Genomic DNA, 21,866 nt, shown 5'->3' on the forward strand with positions numbered 1-21,866 from the left:
GGTAAGTAGGGTCGAACACAGAGACTACTAAATAAATATGTGATAGCTATTCTGATTCTCTTGTAGTGGTGAAAACAAATAAGTTGGATTGTGTTTTAATTAAGAATATTTCCTATGCGACAGAGTTTGAATGAAGAGTTAATGAAGTCAAGAGTTACAATGAGTATGCGATGAATGGATTGAGAAGGGGTTTAGCTAACACTTCCTAAGATTACATACAAGTTATACGATCATGCTACACACAAACAACAGTACATCATCTCTCAATGCAAATGCCATATTTCTTATTTCTAGGACGCATTCGATGTATATGAAAGAGTCGATAGGACTTATGTCTAAGCCTCTATTCTTGCCTATGTGATGATAAATGTTGCACATATAAAACAAGGTGACCACATACAATCATATCCTATTTCTAGGGTGCATGCGATGTGTAAGTAGCGATATAACTTATGTCTAAGTTTCTATTTCTTACTTATGCGGTTCTAATCTGACTCTCTCAAGTATCTCTAAAGGGTGATGACGCATACATAAGACAAGATGATCGCATAAAATATAAATCTTAGGTCATGCTAGCTAAGTACTTCTCAGCCCATTCAGAAATTTAGCTACTCATGCGAAATGTGGAGAGATTGAACATAGATTGAAATGAGATTTCCATTTTCTATAAATAAAGTGCTGAATACAAAATAATGATGTGTTGTGAATATGATGAAATAATTGTGTATATTGCAATGGTGGTGTGTAAAAGCCGAACCCTAATGACTTTAAGTAAGAGTAAGTAATGTGATGTCTTCTAATGAGTTAAATGAAGCCATGTTTTAGGAGGGATAGAGGATGGAAGCAAGAAGAAATAAGCTCTTATGTAGCTAAATGTAAACCCCGAATTCTAAGTTTCCTGAACAAGCATGTTTAGCCAAAGGAATGATATATTAAATATCTAATAAGTGAAATTCCATGTTGTTTATAAGAGTTGTTGAGAAAGGAAAAAAAAAACATATTAAATAAGGAAACTCATTTATTGGCTTGGGCTGGAGGCACTAAATATGGGGTGACGTGGCGGTTGATCCTTGAATTCAGGAGGTGGCAGGAAGATTAAAAGGAAGAGGAAATTCGAAAGCTTGGTTTCGGCAATCTACATAAGCAAATTTAGTAAAATCAGTGCCATTTGAAAGCTGGGAGAATCTAGTTTTCGAGGTTGGCTTGCTGTTGTGGAATTCAAAAAATCCTTAATATAAACATCGCAAGTTTATTAATTGCGTTAAAGATATAAATACGGTTCTGCTTTCCCTCAGTGTACACCTCTCGGTGATCGACCGTGTTCCCACATCTCTGTGGTGAAACAGAGATTGCTTGGAACTCAAACAGCTGCAGAGCATATGGAACAATATTTGATTGGTTGCACCATGTGCATTTGTTTCTCCTCTTGAAAGGAATTTCTCAATGGTCGGGCACAGTAGAGAGAAAGCAACTTGGGAGGTTTTAAAGCAGATGATGTTGTTGTGGGTTGGTTTTGTGCTTGGCCTCCTATTCAAGCCTCAAGTCTTGTACTTTGCTAGTAGTTTGGCAATTTGGTATTTTATTCTTTGGGTGCTGTCTTAAGGGTTATTCTCCTTTGTCTTTCTTTTGGTCCTTGTTTGGTCCAATTTCGATGTTGTATTTTCTCTTTTCTTTGTTTGTTTCATTGTAAATTGAGTTTTAGACTCCTTTCAATAGTTCAATGAATAGGCCTTGTTTCTATTTCAAAAAAAAAAATTGAGGACGTTCAACTAATTGTAGAAGAGCATCTAAAGCTTTCTTAGGCCAACTAGGAGAGCACAATTACGAAGGATTTTTTGAATTCCACAACAAATGTATAGTCTTTCAAAAGAGGTCTGGATTTTGAGTTATGAATTTTTGAAGTTGTCATAGAGAATCTGTGCATAAGCAGACAACTGCTTAGGAAGAACAAGCAAACATCTCACCATGGAGAGTTATAGCGAGATATGGAGAATGAAGATCTCGCTAATTTTATGCTAAGGATCTCGCTCTAGAAGGAAATCTCGCTAGAAATTGGGCTGAATCTTGCTGGTAAGGTGAGTATCGCTAGGATGGAAGTTTTGTTAAGGAAAAGCTTGATCTCGCTCATAATGAGGATCTCGCTCATGAGGATCTCGCTCATCATGAGGATCTCACTCATGAGGATCTCGCTCATGAGGAAGGATTCACTCATGATGAGTATCTTGTTAGTAAAGTTGTCTTTGGTGATGAAAGTTCCATTAGTAAATGAACTATTTGAGGTATTTTGCTAAGAAATCTAAGTAGTTTAACCGGGAATTATGTCCTTTCAGGCCAAGAAGAGCTAGGAGAGGTGTATAACACATTAAGAGCCCCAACGAGCTGTGAGTGACTATGTGATGATTTAATGTTTTAATGATTTAGAAACCATGATTTCCTTGAAGTTATTTCTCATGCTAAGTGTTATATGAAGTGCCAAGCAACATATGTTTGAAAGCTATTTCACATAAATGCTAAGTAAAGCATGTTTCCATGGAAATTGACATGATTTAAATATGTTATCTTGTCAAAATACTTTCAGAATGTTTTAGTAACTCCATTTTCATGATGTTTACTAATGTATGGGTTTTTCAAGTATGTTTTCCATGTCTAACGCATGCTAGTGGTTTTTAAAAGCTAGTTCAATATTTTTTTAAGCCAACTTATTTCACAAAGTATGAAGCATGTGTTAGGGTTAAAGCTAAGGTTGAATGAAGCTTGATGTACTATGTTTTAAATACCTAAGGTTGTCAAAGTACAATGCGTTGGTATTCCTAAACATAATGAAAAGGGATACTGAAAGTAGGGAAGGTATCCTAAAGAGTTTTCTATGCTATATTTGAAAACTATTCTTTTAGTGCTTTTCGAAAACTTGATAGCTTAAGTGAGCCGGATACTGAAGGTAAGGAAGGTATCTGAATAAATGTACCTAAGGTGTTGACGGTACATAGAAAAATCCACGTGCACGTAGGTAGTTATTAATGAGAGGCCGAAGTATGGGTCTCCTAGGTCATATACCAGCAAAGGAACGCCGAAGTATGGGTCTCCTAGGCTATATACCAGTAAAGGGAGGCTGAAGTATGGGTCTCTTGGCGTAACAGACGTAGGGAGCTAGATCGATGTATGCTCATTCTCAACTAAGGAATAATGATGGTTAATGGTGGTTTTAAAGGTTTTATGTACACGTTTGCTTGGTATATTTTAGTTTCAGTATTATGTTTTCAAGCTTTCAGTTTAAAGCATGAGATTTATGTTTTTATTAAGTCACTCACTGGGCTTCTAGCTCACGTTTTCAAATGTTTTCCTTTTCAGGTAGCGATCAGTTCCCAAAAGACTTTTCTGCTGCTGCTCTGCCACACAAAGAAATAGGTTGAAGGAAGTGTAATTGAAGACCTGTATTAGTTAGTACACATATGTCTGTCTAGTGACTAGTATTCTAGATGGGGCTTACTAAGTTGTAATATTCATGTATGAACAATGTTGCAAAACCTTGTAATGTAAACGTGTTAAGTTCTGAGTTAATATGTTGGTATATTGATGATACGTATGTATTCAAGGTTTGAGTAAAATTTAACACGTTACATAGGTAGTAAGTGCCAGCAAAAGGGTTGGTAACTACTACACTCACCATTCCATCCAGGTTAAGAGGGTAATCTGGAGTGGGGTGTGACATGGTGTTTGCGTTGTACATGCAAGTTTTCTTACAAAATTCAAGTATAAATCCTACTAGGTTGCCTGGTAAGCCCAGGGTCGAACACAGGAACTATGGAGACAGTATACGATGGTAAATTCTGATTCCTTTGCGGTAACAATCAAAATAATAAGTTGGTTGGTATGTTTGTTTAAAATATAAATCCTATGCGGTGGAATTGAGAAAATAGTCAATAACAGCGAAAGTTACAATGAGTATGCGGGGGACGGGTTGAGAAGGGATTTAGCTAACACTTCCTAAGATTGCGTTCAAGTTATGCGATCATGCTACACACATACAACAGAGGTCATCTCTCAATGCAAATGCAATAGCTCCTAATTTTAGGACGCATGCGATGTATACGATGATGTCTATATGACTTATGTCTAAGCCTCTATTCTTGTCTATGCGATGATGAATGATACACATATACACAAGGCGACCGCATACTATCATATCCTATTTCTAGGGTGCATGTGATGCATGTTAGCAAACATAGCTTATCTCTAAGTTTCTATCTCTTGCTTATGCAGTTCTAATCTAAATTTCTCAAGCCTAAATTCTAACCTAGCTCTCTCAAGTCTAGGTTCTTTCTTTAGACTCTCTCTCAAGTATCTCTAAAGGGGTGATGGACGCATACATAAGACAAGATGATCACATAAAATGAAGATCTTAGGTAATGCTAGCTAAGTGCTTCTCAACCCATTCAGAAGTTTAGTTACTCATGCGTAATGTAAAGAGAGTGAACAGATGTAGAGATGCAAATTCCATTTTATAAATAAAATCATAATACAGAATGACAATGGAATGTAGGGAAAGTGAGCCTGGTAGCAATGTCTTGCTTCCCAAGGCTTTTACACTATGTTCTTCTCTACTCTGCTCAAAAGAATGTTCTTGCTTTCGCAAGAGTCGGCCCTCTCTCTGTTCTCAACGCTTCCTGGAACTCTGTTGAGCTAACCAGGAACGATCTTTCGGCATCTTCTCTCTTCACTCACCTCCGCCTTCTATGTTTAAAAATTACAGACTACGGTTATCTATAGAAATGGTGAGAAAGAACTCCAAAATTCTGAACTGCTGAACTAGAACTCCTTTAACGAAGGTGGCCTTCAGTATTTATAGAGCTTCAAGGTGAAGAGCTTTTCTCTCAAATGATTGCAATGATGGGATGTCATTAAATCTCTGTCTGATGTGCCGATTAATTGTCACCAAAAATTTGAGTGTACTTGCTATAGTGTGTCGTTAACGGCTTGTCAACTAAATTTGGATTCGACCGTCATCAGCTTTCTGTCCCATCATGATTTATTAAGCTTTGACCTTGATGCACCGTCTCTATGCGGCAACCTTCTTGAGCAGATCTTCGCAAATGCATACGATCTCATAGCTTTGCGGTCGCAATCTTCTCATGCGCTCAGATGCTGAATTCCTTGGAACGCAATTCTACCTTGCATCAATGCATTTTCCTACACAAAATACGTAAATTAGCTGCTTTAATGCGATGGGTGCATGCGATCACAATGTTCTCAGCTTAATTCTTTTAGATATGATTTTACATATTTTTACCATCGCAATCCTACATTGTTTTATATCTTTTCATTGTAATAACGTGTATTTCTGCTCGTTATCAAATAACAAATGAAATTTAGAGTTAAGAAGCCCGGTAAGCAATGTCTTGCTTCCCGTGGCCTTTCACACTGTCTTTTTCCTCCAACTCTGTCCAGATGAATATTCTTGCTCTCGCAAGTGTTGGCGCTCTCTCCCTTTGTAGTGCTTTTCGGCAGTCTCTCGATCTGTCTAGGAATGATCTCTTGGCTTCTTCGTCTCCTTGCTCNCAGTCTCTCGATCTGTCTAGGAATGATCTCTTGGCTTCTTCGTCTCCTTGCTCGTCTCCATCCTCTAAATCTAAGTATAAGAATGTACGTGAATAGACTAACGGCTCTCTAACTTATTCTATGATCTATATATGTCGATCCTTCGTTACATTGGTGGCCTTAAGTATTTATAGAGCTCAAGGTGAAGCAGCCATTCTCTCTAATGATTGCAATGATGTGTGGTCATTAAATCTCCTGCTCTCATGTGCCAATTAATGGTCACCAAAATTTGAGTGTACTTGCTACAGTGTGGCTTTAACAGCTTGTCAACTAAATTCAGATTCGACCATCATCAACTTTCCGTCCCATCATGATTTATTATGTTGTCACCTTGATGCGCAGTCTTTATGCGACCACCTTTTTTAGCAACTTCTCACGATCGCATGACTCTGCGATCGCAATTTTACTTGCGCCAACGTATTTTTCCTGCACAAAATAAGTGAATTAACTTCTTTTATGCGATGGGTGCATGCGATCGCAATTTCTTCAGTTTAGCGCTTTTGGTCATGATTTTGCTTATTTTTACCGTCACATTCTCTCATTGTTTTATTTATTTGAGTTGTAATAACATGTATTTCTACCCGTTATCACACCCCAAATTTAAAACAATGCTTGTCCTCAAGCATAAACTAAAGATTTTCTTTAGAAAGTCAACCGCTTTTACCCTACCTAGATATCTCAAGGTGCCTTATTCAAATTTCATGAACCAATGCCTTCTTAATTTCTATCCTGGTCTCTTCCTAAAATATTTCTAATCTTTAGGGACCGCAAGTTTAATCTTAAAAAAAAAAATTTTTACTTGTTTCCAGGACATCGCATGATTTATTTCCAACTTTCTCCAACTGGGGTGTTTTCAAGTGGTTTTTACCCTTGCGCAATTTAGATATTCTTTTTGTGATCTTGCAGCGGAGTTGCGATCACTTGATTTATGCGTTGATCACGATTCCCACCTTCGTTTTGGCTTGCCCCCATGGGTATCATGCGAACATCCAACTACGAGTAGGATCCGATCTCAACGTTATGGCGGAATTTTTTTTTATTTTTTTTATTCTAAAAGTAGCAAGGTTGAAAATAACAATACTAGCACCCCCAAATTTATACACAACAATGTCCTCATTGCTAATAGACTAAATAACTCATGCGATGCTCGTAGGAAATTTCGTAAAAATTGTTTGAAAGAAACTTGGTGGACCGTTAACTTTTAGAAATATTTCATGAATTGACTATCCTGAAATTAAGTTGACTCTAGTACATGCGGTAAGAAATAAATGCATGAATTTCATCATTGAAATCATAATTGGTACGGAGAAGAATGTGGTGACTAGATAAAGTAATCAAAATTCAATGATTGCGTCAAACTAAAGAGGATGCGATATTAAAATTTAGCAATATTAGAATGAGATGCGAGAAGTGAAAATTTGGAATAAAAGAGTCAAAGAAAGATACAATCCCCAAATTTTCTCTATTGCCCGCATCATCTGTGATCGCATCCTTGCTTGTGGTGGGTCGATTCCTCGATTGAGATGGGCTGGTTGAACTGGTCGCGTGTTTTTAGTTTATCGCATAACTCCACCGCAATCGTTCACTACGATCATTGCTTAAAGATCAAGAGGGTAAAAAGTATGAAAGACAGAGTTGGAAATTCTAAAGAGTAGTGGTTTTAAAGTAAGTTCATGAAAGAAAGATATAAAAAAGACACTAAAAAAATTTCGTCCCTGATGAGTTTATGTCATATATCAACGCAGGGACCGCTCATTTCATATTTAGTCTGGATTCCTCAGCTCTACGAAGGTTTTCTCTCCTTTTTTTGATCCTCTAAGATCTTGATTGCTCAAGCTTGAGCTTCTTCCCATTGATGCTCATCGTGATCTCTCCTTTGTGCACATTAATTTGAGCATGACCAGTAGATAGAAATGGTTGTCCCAATATGATGGGCACATCTTCGTCCGCCTCATGATCTAGAATGATGAAGTCTGCCGGTAGAATGAATTTATCAATTGTGACCAAGACATCCTTCAACTCTCCCTTAGGTGTACTAGGGACCTGTCCGCAAGTTGAAGAGTCTCTGTCGTGGGCGTCAACTGTCCCACATTCAATTGTTTCATGATTGAAAGTGGCATTAAATTTATACTCGCCCCAAGATCACATAGTGCTTGACCGATGTAGACCCCTTCAATTGAGCAGGGTATCGTGAAGCTTCTTAGGTCGCACATCTTCGGTGGGATTATAGTGTTTGATCTTTGCGTTAATGCCACCATAGCGATCTTTCCTTCATCATTCTGCTTCTTTTCAGTCTTTGTGGGAATGGTGGTAGTTATACCTTCTCTATTTCGTGTTCTATAGGCTTAGAGGTGGACGCAACTTCCGATTTCATCGTCTTGGGCTCTTCTGGTCCATCTTGTGTCAACGAGTTCTTGGAATCCATTGCATTCGAATTGGTCCTGCTAGGCTCTTTCTTTTCTTCCGCTGTCGTCTTTCCACTTAGTAAGGAGATTGCTACGCATTGTTCTTTCCCTGTAATCCCCGGGTTGCGAGTGAGCTCAGTTGAGCTCGACAGCATCCCTTGCTGTCTATTTTTCAACTCTCTCGCAATTTGTCCTATTTGGATTTTTAGATTGCGGATGGAAGTCGCTTGGTTCTAGAGGACCGTCTCGTTCTTTTCAATGTACTATTTTAAGAGGTTCTCCATAGAGGATGATGGCGGTGCTTGTGAGCTGCTGGCTTGATGTTGCGGTTGACCGTTAGTTCATTGGAAAAATCCTGGCGGTCCTTTTTTTTGGGCCATAGGTTGATAACTTTGTTGTTGGCTATTTTTCCAAGTGAAATTAGAGTGGTTTCTCCACTCAGGGTTGTATGTATTAGAGAAAGGGTTGTTCTTTACGAAGTATACTGACTGCGGGTTCCTTGGACATTCTTAAATCGGATGCGATTCTCCAAAAGTAGCACAACTTGTGCTCGTCTGTTCAATTGCGTTGACCTGCCCTTTTTGCGTTCCGGGGTTGTTGATTGAGATGCCCTGTAACAGATTAATCATCGCATTCATTTGATTATGTAGAGATGCAATGGCCCCATTGTCTGCATTACCTTCTCGAAGTTTTACTCTTTGATCGTTTTCCTGCCAATCTTCATGATTCTTTGATATGCGATCAAGGATATTCTTCGCCTCATGATAAGTTTTGTCAAGCAAACCACCAGTTGCTGCCGCATTGGTAGCTGTCTGCGATGCAGTATTCAATCCGTGATAAAATATCTCCATCTGAAGACAGTCTGGTAATCCATTGTACGGACAATCTCGCACTAATCTCTTAATCCTCACCCACACGTCACTGAGCGATTCGTCTATTTCCTGTTCAAAATTTGTAATTAACTTCCTCCTTCTTGCATTCTCTATAGGAGGGAAGTATTTCTTCATGAACTTTTCTACAACCTGTTCCCACGAAGTTATGTCCCCTAGTTCAAGGGAATATGCCCATTTCCTTGCTTGATCACATAACGAAAATGGGAAAAGCGTGAGTCGAACTTCTTCAGCAGAGATATTTGAGAACACAAAAGTGTTACAGATTTCAATGAAACTCTGGAGATGGGCGTGCGGATCCTTGCCATGCCTTCCACCAAACTGTCCGGCTGTCTGGATCATCTGTAACATAATCGACTTCATCTCAAACCTCGATCCGTCCAAAGTTGGCCTTATAATTCCTAGAGAGAAATCATACAAGTTAGGTGACACATAGTCCCAGATGGGTCTATTGCAGTCGATTGCAGTTGTTTGCCAGGAGAATGGGTTTTGCCATGATGTTGTTTGCATTTACGGCTCTTTCTTCCAATTGTTCCGCCATTCTGGGATTTCTTTCTTGTTGTTGTCGGCGGTTGTTTCTCTATCTTCTTTGGAACGTTCTTTCGATCTCTAGGTCATAGTTGGGCTCAGGAGCATGTCCTTCACTCATGTGACGCTTGCTTCTTCCTTACCAAAGGAATGGCAGTGCACAAAGGTCAAAACTTGCAAAGAAAATAAAAAAGGTTTACTGTTAGCGCAATATGTATTGCCGTAGTCCCCGGCAACGACGCCAAAAACTTGATGCGTTGTGAATTATGATGCGATTATGGTATGAGTTTGCAGTGATGTGTTATACGGTGAACATGCAAGTTTTCCTAATAAGACCCAAGTATAAGCCTCACTAGGTTTCCTGGTAAGTCCAAGGTTGAACACAGGGACTACTGAGTAAATATGCGAGAACTACTTTGATTCTCTTGCGGTGGTGAAAACAAATAAGTTGGATGGTGTTTTGATTAAGAATATTTCCTATGCGACAGAGTTTGAACGAAGAGTTGATGAAATCGAGAGTTATAATGAGTATGCGATGAACGGGTTGAGAAGAGGTTTAGCTAACATTTCCTAAGATTACGTACAAGTTATGCGATCATGCTACACACAAACAACAACACGTCATTTCTCAATGCAAATGCCATAATGCCTATTTCTAAGATGCATGCGATGTCTACGAAAGAGTTGATAGGACTTGTGTCTAAGCCTTTATTCTTGCCTATGCGATGATGAATGTTGCACACATAAAACAAGGCGACCGCATACAATCGTATCCTATTGCTAGGGTGCATGCAATGTGTAAGTAGCGATAGAACTTATGTCTAAGTTTGTATTTCTTGCTTATGCGGTTCTAATCTGACTATCTCAAGCCTAGATTCTAATCTGACTCTCTCAAGTCTAGATTCTATCTATAGACTACTCTCTCAAGTATCTCTAAAGGGTGAATGATGCATACATAAGACATGATGATTCCATAAAATGTAAATCTTAGGTCATGCTAGCTAAATACTTCTCAACCCATTCAGAAATTTAGCTACTCATGCGAAGTGTGGAGAGATTGAACATAGATTGAAATGAGATTTCCATTTTCTATAAATAAAGTGTTGAATACAAAATAACAAATGGAATTTAGAGATAAGAAGCCCGGTAAGCAATGTCTTGCTTCCCGTGGCTTTTTACACTGTCCTTTTTCACTCTAACTCTGTCCAGATGAATATTCTTGCTCTTACAAGTGTTGGCCCTCTCTCCCTTTGTAACACTTTCCGGCAGTCTTTCAATCTATTCGGGAATGATCTCTCGGCTTCTTCGTCTCCTTGCTCGTCTCCATCCTTTAAATCTAAGTATGAGTATGTACGTGAATAGACTAACGACTCTCTAACTTATTCTATGATCTATATATGTTGGTCCTTCGTTACATTGGTGGCCTTCGGTATTTATAAAGCTCAAGGTGAAGCACCCTTTTTCTCTAATGATTGCAATGATGGGCGATCATTAAATCTTCTGCTCTGATGCGCCGATTAATGGTCACTGAAAGTTGAGTGTACTTGCTACAATGTGGCTTTAACGGCTTGTCAACTAAATTCAGATTCGACCGTCATCAGCTTTCCGTCCCATCATGATTTATTATGTTGTCACCTTGATGCGCAGTCTTTATGTGGCCACCTTTTTTAGGAACTTCTCACGATCGCATACGATCGCATGACTTTGCGATCGCAATCTTTCAAGCGTGTGGACGCCTAATTCCTTAGATCACAATTTTACTTGCACCAATGCATTTTTCCTACACAAAATAAGTGAATTAACTGCTTTTATGCGATGAGTGCATGCGATTGCAATTTCTTCAGTTTAGCGCTTTTGGACATGATTTTGCTTATTTTTACCATCGCATTCTCTCATTGTTTTATTTATTTGAGCTGTAATAACTTGTATTTCTACCTGTTATCACTCCTCCCCTGCGAGCCATTAAGCCCTCCGCCGTTCGTCTCTCCCTCTCTTTTTCAGATCTGACGACTCCGCAAGCCCCTCAGACATTCACAACCACTGTTCTATTACCACAGTCGTTCGTGTGCCTCCCTTAGATCGTCCTTGGCCGCCTTTATTGTCAAAGTTAGTGGTTTTGTGTAAGCTTTGTTGTTCGGACTATGGTTTGGATATTTTTCTTGGAATTATTAAATGTTCAATAAGTTCTTAGCCTAAAATCTCTTGGGTTTATTTTAAAGATGGAATTGGAATTTTCGAAAGGAATTTAGGTGCTGATCATTGGAACTAAATTCTATTTCAGTGGAGATTTTGGAGACTAAATTGTTTTGGAGCGAGTATTGACCAAGCTTTGACTTGAGGATCTACTTCAAAGTTTGTGAAAGCTGGAAAGAAGTTCGTTTGTTTGAATTAATTTTAGGCTCAATTTTGAGGTAAGTAATCTTACTACTGGAACTGCCCACGAGCTAGACACTAGATATATGTTAGCATAATAGACGAATATTAGAATAGAACGGTAGCATGATAAACAGATATTATAGTATGACCGATATATGTTCTTGTATGAGAATCTGCAAGATTTATTTGTGCACGTAGATACTTGCATGCTAGTAAGAGATGATACTTGATTCACTGAGGTTGTATTTGATATGAGAATATTGAGGCGTATATGCATGTTGTATAGCCATGATGTTGAGGTGTATACGTATGTTATGAAACCATATTGTGATAGTTGTGATATTGAGGCTGTGATAGTGTCTTTACTGATTAGTTAGATGCCCACTAGGTATTGTGTTTCCTTCGGGATTCACCAGATTGTGTTTCCTTTGGGATTCACCAGATTGTGTTTCCTTCGGGATTCACCAGAATGTGTTTCCTTCGGGATTCACCAAATATTGTGTTTCCTTCGGGATTCACCAGATTGTGTTTCCTTTGGGATTCACCAGATTGTATTTCCTTTGGTATTCACCAAGGGCTGTGTTTCCTTCGAGATTCATCAAGGGTTGAACACATCATTGTGTGCTATTTGGATAGCACTCTTGTTGTCATAAATGAGAATAGTGGGCCCAGAAAAAGTGACTCCTATATCTTGTTGTAACCATCCCAACAAAATAATCTCTAATGTAGTATTAGCAAAAGCCCTTTACTCAGCTTCTGCACTAGAGCGAGCCTATCTCTTTCTTGCTCTTCCAATCTCGTTGAGAGTCACCGAAGAAAAAGCAAAAGCCAGTAGTGGAGCCCCTTCATCGAGATTAGTTGGCTGTAAGATCACAAGCATGAATACCTTACTTCAGCTTTAAGAGGTAGGGGTTGCCAAGCTATTCTAATAGAATAGGTCTCGACAGTAATGGCAAGGTTTCCAGAATAGTCAAGGTTTTAGATATCTCAAAATACGTTTGTCATCTACTAAATGAGAAACTCGAGGAAACTGTTTCATTTGACCCAGCCGTTATATACGAACAACTTGTGAAGGGTCGACTTGTTGATTATGGTTAAATCATGTGGACATAATATATCTACAATGAGGGGTGCAACTATGGCCTTTAGTGGAGTGACCCATTAGTTAACGAATGGGGATTAATCTAGTCTAATGAGTTTAGCCAATTAATCTCGAATTGTTGAAGCCTATGATCTGTAGGTCCACAAGGTCCCCCTACTAGCTCGTAACGGACTAGCTCTAGAATAGCGTGATAAGTTAATTTGAAATGTTCAAATTAGAATTAAGGGAATTAGTAATTATATGAGATATAATTACGTTTTTTATTTGAGAATTAAGCGGAATAGGAGATTTATATTTAAATATATAAAGGGATATTGTTAGCATAAATTGTGGATGCTTGGCTGGGATTGTCAGTATAATTGGCTGAGATTGTCAGCATACCCAAGTATGACTAAGGGGATATTACCGGCATGTGCACATTTGACGGGTTATTTGGGTACTGGGATTGTTTCCACATCATTCATATCGGGGAATTCACAAGAATACCCGGGGAAATAAATGATCATGTCAGGGATATCCAGCTAACAGGTTGGGGAGATTACATTTTGTTATGTGATAATTGTTTGGTTATGGAATTGTTTTCCCAAAGATGAATTTTGATAATCAAACCTATTTTTTCTGATAAAAGACACCACTCACTGGGCTTTATAGCTCACATTCTCTATGTTTTATTTTTCTTTCCTCCCAGGTAGCGGACGTGGAACGTTTTGGGAGAAGTCACCCAATGTCTGGAACTCCTACTCTCTCATAGAGCGAGACTTGAATCGGGTTAATTTGAAAGTCATTAGGATAGCTAGGCTAATATTGTATAATAGTATAAATCTTTGCGAGTGGTAATAAGTTTATGAACAGTCAATGAGGCCATATTTCCAAACACTTAGTTCATCTAATAAGTTTATGAACGTGTTTGGTAAGATCATGAGGACGTGGAACTAATTACCACACCAATCGTGAAGACAGCTAATACCATCCTTTAACGTGTTTGGTAAGATCATCATCAATGAGGCCATATTTCCAAACACTTAGTTCATCTCAGACCTTCAATCTTGGGTCTTTCTTTTTAGCTTGAGCCTTAGTGGACTTTGGAAAAGCCCAACAATACTCATAATTTTTTGAAAAAATAAATCAAATTATATACCTAAATTTTGGTGTTGTATCAATTAAAACCATATACTAATAATTGTATCAATTTAAATCTCGAACTTTTATCAATGTATCAATTTATACCTTCAATTATATTTTGCTTGGAAATACATCATGTGAAACTTATAATTATATTAATTAAATCCCTAAACTTTTGTAAATAAATCAATTTAGATCATTAATTAGAATTTCCTTTGAGAACTATCGTGCATTTACTCTAATAGTTCATTTTGTAAAATTGATATTTGAAGAAATCTACGCACGTTTGAGAATCAATGTATGAATGATTTTCAAAGATAACCAAAATTAAAGGTCTAGATCAATTTGCTTATCAAAGAATTGAAGTTTAATTGACTCAAATCATAAGTTTTGCATGATATTGGTCGAACGAAATCTAGAGCTAGGAGTGTGTAAATTATTTACGAAAGTTCAAAATTTAAATTGATACAATTATTAGTTTAGGGTTTTAATTGATACAACCTCGAAAGTTTAGGGGTATAAATTGATATTTGCTATAATTTTTCCTTATTTTACTTTAAAATATGTAATTTAAAATAATATTTAAGCTAAAGTGAGCATAAACTCAACAATAATTGATATGCACTTATTCTCTTCAAAGATTGAAATCTCTTATACCTCATTTATTGTACTCAAAGAAGAAAAAGAAAAAAGGAAATGCCAAGTTTTTGCATTATTAAGGCCTCATTTGGTAACCTATTTGTTTTTTGTTTTTTGTTTTTTTAGTTTTTTAAAATTAAGCCTATAAACAACCCTTTCACCTCTAAAATTTTGCATTGTTATCAGCTTTTTATCAATGTTTTCAAAGTCCAAGTCAAAATTTTAAAACTAAAAAAAAAAAAAAGTAGTTTTTCAGAATTTATTATTGTTTTTTTTTTTTTTGGAATTCAGATATGAAATCCTCCATTTTACTTAAGAAAGATAGCCATTGTAAGAATTTGAGAGAAAATAAGCGTAATTTTCAAATATAAAAAACAAAAAGCTAAGACTTCGTTTGGTGACCATTTTGTTTTTTGTTTTTGTTTTTGAAAATTAAGCATATGGACACTACTTCCACCTCCAAATTTCTTCATTTGTTATCTACTTTTCACCAATGGTTTAAAAAATCAAGCCAAATTTTTAGAACTAAAAAAAGTAGCTTTCAAAAAGTTGTTTTTGTTTTGAAAATTTGGTTAAGAATTCAACCATCGTATTGAAGAAAGATGCAAATCATTGTAAGAAATGTGAATAGATTTAATTTTAAAAAACAAAAACAACAAACCAAATATTTACCAAACAGGGCCTAAGGCCTTGTTTTGTAACCATTTTGTTTTCTATTTTCGGTTTTTGAAAAATAAGCCTATTTCCTTCCCATTTCTTATATTGCATCTTTATTAAGTATAATTGTTGAATTCTTAACCAACTTCCAAAAACAAAAACAAGTTTTTAAAAGCTATTTTTTTAGTTTTCAAAATTCGGCTTGATTTTTTAAATCATTGGTAAAAAGTAGTAATAAAGAAAGAATTTTAGAGGTGAAAGCAGTGTCTATAGGTTTAATTTTCAAAAACAAAAACGAAAAACCAAATAGATACCAAATGGGGTCCAAATAGTTATCAAATGGATTATAAGTTATCAACTATTTATTTACTTGTTCTTTGAATTTAACACAACATTACGAGATTAGAATTGTGAATCTCCAACCTTTTGTCTTAATTGAACTACGGTTGAGTTGATAATTATCCACTATTTATTGAAAAATTAAATAAGTTTGGAAATATTTAAGTCGAGTCTGAATAGGTTTTAATGAGGATTTTGACTGTTAAGGCAATTTTAATTAATCAATCAATGGAGTTTTTCCCCCCTTTTTTTAAAGAGAAAATCAATTAATAGAATATAGAAGTCAAAAATAGTGTGATGATTATGTACAACGTAATTTATTCATCTGTACAATTATTAATGAAACCCAAAAATTAGTGATTTAGTAACGTCAACTTAAAATCTAACGTCTTAGAGAGGTATTTACAAAGTTGTTAATTAAATATTCTACTACTATATGCAAATTAACTAAACTTAACTACCATTCAGTGTGGATTAGTGATTAAAAGATTTGTGATTTGTATCCTCCACCTTATAATTAAAAAAAAAAAACACTTAACTCGACAATAATTGACATACATTTCCTAGGTTCTAATTCTCCATCCCTATCATTCTTGTACTAACAAATTTATCACAATATAATTTAGGGAGATTTTTAAAAATTGAAAAATAAGGGAAATTATTTACACAAAATAGCAAAATTTTAATTTTTTTTTTATAGAGATCAATAAAGATTGATAGAAGTCAATGAATGTCTATCAGTGATGGAAATGATAGAAATCTATCACTGATAGACGCTGATAGATAGTAAAATTTTAATTTTTTTTATAGAGATCGATAAAGACTAATAGAAGTCAATCAATGTCTATCAATGATGGAAACTTATAGAAATCTATCACTGATAGACGCTGATAGAAGTCTATCAGTGTTTATCTTATTTTTATTGTTATTTCTGTAAATAATTTTACATATTTTCTATATGTGAAAATTTTTCTATAATTTATCATTTTCTAAAATAGGATTATACATTACTTTTCCAAATTCAATCTCTTAATGTGTGAGAGAGTTCCAACTCCAATGGCAAATCTTAGAACTTTATATTATAAAGAAAAAAAAAACATATTATTTTAAATTACAAGTTTAGACCTAAACTCTTAGATTTGTATTCTTAGATTTGTATTAATAAAGTTCGAGGTTTATATGTGTACCCCTTTTATTATGTTGGATGGATATTTTAATTATTTTTGTTATTTAGTAAAAGACCTAACTAATGTGTAAAAGATAAGTAACAAAAAAATCTCAATTTTAATCTACAAAAAGGAACAAGCCTAAATTTAATTTAAGAACAAACGCTTTCTACACATATATCCTAATTAAATAGGTCCAATTTAAAAATTATCTTAAACTCCCTATTTTCTAAGGATAGCCCAATGAGATGAAATATTATATAGAAATCTAGCCCAAATGTCTATATCACCCTCCGAATTTCAGATCTTTTGAAAAAAGATAATAATAATAAAATAGAATAGAAAAAGACACACATGGAAAACAATATATCATATTCACATGACACAAATGGGTTTTTTTCCAAAACCTTTTTATTTTTTTTCCAAAATCCAAACACAAAAGGAAGTTCCCCTTATTTGTGGAATCATTCACACATTCAACTAAGATCAACGACTGGTGAGGGTTTTGAAATAGAAAGTCGACGAGGAGAAGTTTCTTCAATAGGTAAGGTTTTGAACAATTTATTGGGTATTCATAGCTAAAACTTTGTCGAAATTCCTAGCATCAAATAATATTTATATTTTATCGATTCTATACTATCTATATTACTGAATAGGACAAGTGGCAAGATTGGATCAAACCAAAGGGAAGCACGACGATTAGTTCCTCAAAGTCCATTTTTAACTAAAACAGTAGGAAAGAGGTTGTGTGTGAAATTGAAAATCAAAAGATAAACGAGCTAAGAAAGTTGGTTATTCTTTTGAAGTTGTAAAATGAAATGATGAGTTCAGCTTGGAGAAATTAAATCCCCCAATTCATATTTATGGTTCCAAGATATTACTCAGTCATTCTTGATCACATGACCTACTAAAGTGGAAACGTCGACATTAAGCATTGATACGTGTCATGAAATGCATGTTTTATGATGATATTTATATGCTTTTACTTAGTAAAAATGGGCATTACATGGTGTTTTTTGCCCCATAAATGGTCTTAAATGAGTAAAGTGGTTGTATGGAGGTCCTTTTGGTCTTATCAGATGATTTTCACTGATTTTACTTGACTTTACGAACGTTTGTAGGAAATTTTGACTGTTTTAAAAAAATCTATGTTGATGCGCTTGCGTTGATGTTTACCCAGTCATTTGCAATTGCTATCTTCATGGTCCAGACCTATTCTTTATCAAAGAATTGCTTGGTTAGTCTCAGATGCACCTATTTCGGCCCTCATACAACCAATTTCGACCTATAAAAGGATGAGAAGCTTTCCCTCTCGATCATCCATGTTTCATCCCTTGGTCGAAATCCCATCCTCCCCGTTAGAAGCTCCAAGAACGAAAGTTCCTTTAAGGCTTGAGAGCTCTAGGTCATCCCTACCTCGTGGAAACATGTAGAAAAATTGGATTCATCCTTGAAAAAGGTTCACCCTAAGGAAAGATTGAGCGAGTGAGAGATCGTCACAAGGCTTCATTTTTCTTGTATTTTCAACATTACATTAGTTTACACATTTTCTAATTTTCCCCCTTCTTCTCTTTCGTTGAATATTATTCTTGTAGTCATGGTTATTGATTTAATGAAATCTATTCATTTGTTTATAATTATTAGCTAAATTCTTAAAGGGGTTGAACAATGTAGATACCCTAGGATTTTATGATTTGAACAATACTTATGCTTCATATCACTTGACTTATTCATTTCCATTGTTGAATTCTAAAGATATAAATTGTTAAGTTAAATTGGCCACTTAATTTATCAATCTAGTAGAGTCTTGATACTGAGAAGGTTAAGATGTTATAAACTGATGTCATAAAGGAACATAGGACTAAGAGCCTAGAAATTAGACTACCATGTGGCTTTAGAAATAAGAAACACTGTAGGATAAAGAAACTGCATGTAAATTAATCTAAGATCCAACTAAACATAGAAATATAGGCATTAGCTGCTTAGAGCTCCTCAAGGAACTTGACACAAGGTCGAATAAGATGAGTTTTTTTGTTCATGATTGAGTCACTGTCTAGGTTGTTGGGAATTTCCTAAAACTCACAGTTCGTAAATATTGGAAACATATTCTATTTATCAATGAAAGTATGATTAAGTTGTTCATTTTATAAAATGTTATCGATATTGCATTCTATTATAAAAATCCAATAAACAAATCCATGGCTATAATATTAATACTTTAACTTTATGTAGAGACATAAATGTGGATAAAGTTTTAGTATGTAGTCAAAATGGTCTATAAGTATATGGATGAGATTGGGTACCTCATCCTGGTGAAACTATTAGATGTGGCCCACTTTGTATACGGATACAAATGTTGTGATCCTAAAACCATTCATGTGGAGACATGGGAGTGAGGACATCATTTTCAAAGGATGTTTGCATAAGACCATACCTCAAAATAGTCACTTTTTTTTATAACGACCGTTTACTGTTAAAACTGACTATTTCAAATTCAATGATCTAGTGTAACTTGATCTTAATCTTGAGCTGACTATGAACTTCTTATATTCGGGATTATCATTTAATCTTCATAGATGAGAGTAGTTCAACAATACTACTACCCAATTTAGGGTTAGTTGGGGACATAGTCCCACAAGATGGAATTTTGGGGGTAAGACCGGTTAGACCGCTGGGGACATAGTCCTGCAAGATGAAATTCATTCCTACCCAATTTAGGGTTAGCAGATAGGTTGTTCCCTTAAGTATTGACTCCTAATTTTGGATAAAGGGACCCGACCCTCTCATGACCGAGAGGGATATGGTTTATTAGTTGGACTATGAACCAATTGTTTAATAGAGGATCAATGGGAGCTTAAGGAGCAAGATTTATTTTAATGGGTAAAATGGTAATTTTGACCTAGCTGTAAATACGAACGACCTGTGAAGGGTCAACTTACTGATTATGGTCAAAGTGGATAGAAATATATCTATAGAGGGGAGAGTGCAACTAGAGCTATAGTGGTGTGTCTCGGTAATTAACGAATATTGATTAATTCATTGGAGATTATGATCTTTAGGTCCATAAGGTCCCTCTACTAGCTCGTAAAATTATATCTTCGACTAGTGAATTGAGCGAATTTGAAGTGATCAAATTCGAAATTAGGGTTTTGAATCTTAAGTGTTCGAATTCAATTTAGGGTTTGATTAATTATATTCAATATAATTAAAATGTTTAAATTTATTGAAATTAAATGTAATCGGAGAGATTAAAATATTTATATATTGATTTAAATATTAGTTAACATGAATAAGATTCACGTTTAAGTTATGCATTTAATTAATTTAATATTTGATATTAAATTGTTAAATAATTATTTATTTAAATAAAATTTCTTTTTCAACTTCATAAATAAAAAATTAAAACTAATTTTGATGAAAATTAGAATAAATTGAAATTGGAAATTAAATAGTTAGTGGATTAATCCAACAATCCAATGATAAACACCTAAGCCCGCTAACTCTATGGAACAATTCTATTGATAAACACACCTATGGAACAATTCTATAATGGGCTAAACCAAGCTTCAAAGACAATGGTGAATGCATCAATAGGAAAATCTTTGTTGAAGAAATCTGTGAATGAGGCCAATGAAATTATGAACACAATAGTGAGTAATAACCAAAATTAGGGAGACAAAAACAGTAGTTGAGGTACAAGACACCGAAATGCTTGCATTAATTAACCAACGGTTGGCTACTATCGAGAATATATTACAAAATGTTATACTTGTTCCAAAAAAAGTCGCAGCTCTCCAAACTGAGCCTGATGCTCTGACTTATGAATTTTGTATTGCTAATCATTTAATTGAAAATTACATGTATAAACCACAATTTGTGTACTATGTAGGTTATTGAAAAGTACAAGAACACTGGGATCCTTACTCCAATACGTATAATCAAGAATGAAAGGCGCACCCAAACATGGCATGGGCTCGACCAAGTAGCAGTACTGGTATAACTCAACAAAGTACACAAGCAACTCCACTAGGGTTCCCTATAGTGCATCAACAACAACCTCGAGCACAGCCTTCAGTACCACCACCACTTCAGAACCTAAATTTGGAGAGTCTTTCGAAGGAGTATATGACAAGAAATGACGCAGCCTTGCAACCTGGAAGTATAAGTAGGGAAATTGGCTAATGATATCAAAAGCAAATCTCTAGGAACCTTGCCGGTAACATAGAAGCTCCATAATAGAATAAAAAGTCATCACTCCCTTAAGTGGATTAGAATATGAAGAACCAAAGATGTCCAGTGATCAGGAGCATAATCAGAAAATTGAGTGGAAAGATGCCAAGGACAAGTCCAAAGAAGAAACACCATCAGAAGCTGTCAAGAAAAAGAAAGTAGAGGAAAAAACTATAAAGAAAAACAAAGAAGATGCACTTATGACATCCAAAATTTAAGTAAATTTGAACTTTTTTATCTTGATTATTTGAGTGTGCTTTGAATTTGGAGGCTAAAAATTGGATTAGTTTGAGAAGCTAATTCAATTTGAATTGAATAAGAAATTTGGATCTTTTAATTCAAAGGGATAAAATATTTAGTTTACAAGTTGGAAATTTGTATTCAAATGGAGTTTTGGGCTTAAATTCAATTTAATTTTTGGTGAGTTTATGAGAAATTTAAGTTTGATGTGATGGAGGAAAATAATATATATATATATATATATATAGGTTTTTGGGAAGTTTGTGCAGACCCTATTCATCTTTTTCTTCCACTTCAAGCCACGATAGACCGATCTCTTCCCTTGTCATCGATCTATTTTTTTGACCGACCAATCGTGCGTTTGTAGCCTTTCACCTGTAAATCTTAGAACCTATTTTCCTAAGCAATTATGCCTGAGTATCATTTGACGTTTATTTGTATATTTGTTAACATAATTGCATACATGTTATGAATGTTATTATTATGTATGTAAGCCTTGTCCCTTTTCCTCTTGTTTAAGTTTAGAATTGACTTAAATAAGCAAGTCTAAGGTTTATCTAAATGAATCATATGGAAT

Source organism: Benincasa hispida, chromosome 1, assembly GCF_009727055.1.
Source record: "Benincasa hispida cultivar B227 chromosome 1, ASM972705v1, whole genome shotgun sequence".
Taxonomy (NCBI): domain Eukaryota; kingdom Viridiplantae; phylum Streptophyta; class Magnoliopsida; order Cucurbitales; family Cucurbitaceae; genus Benincasa; species Benincasa hispida.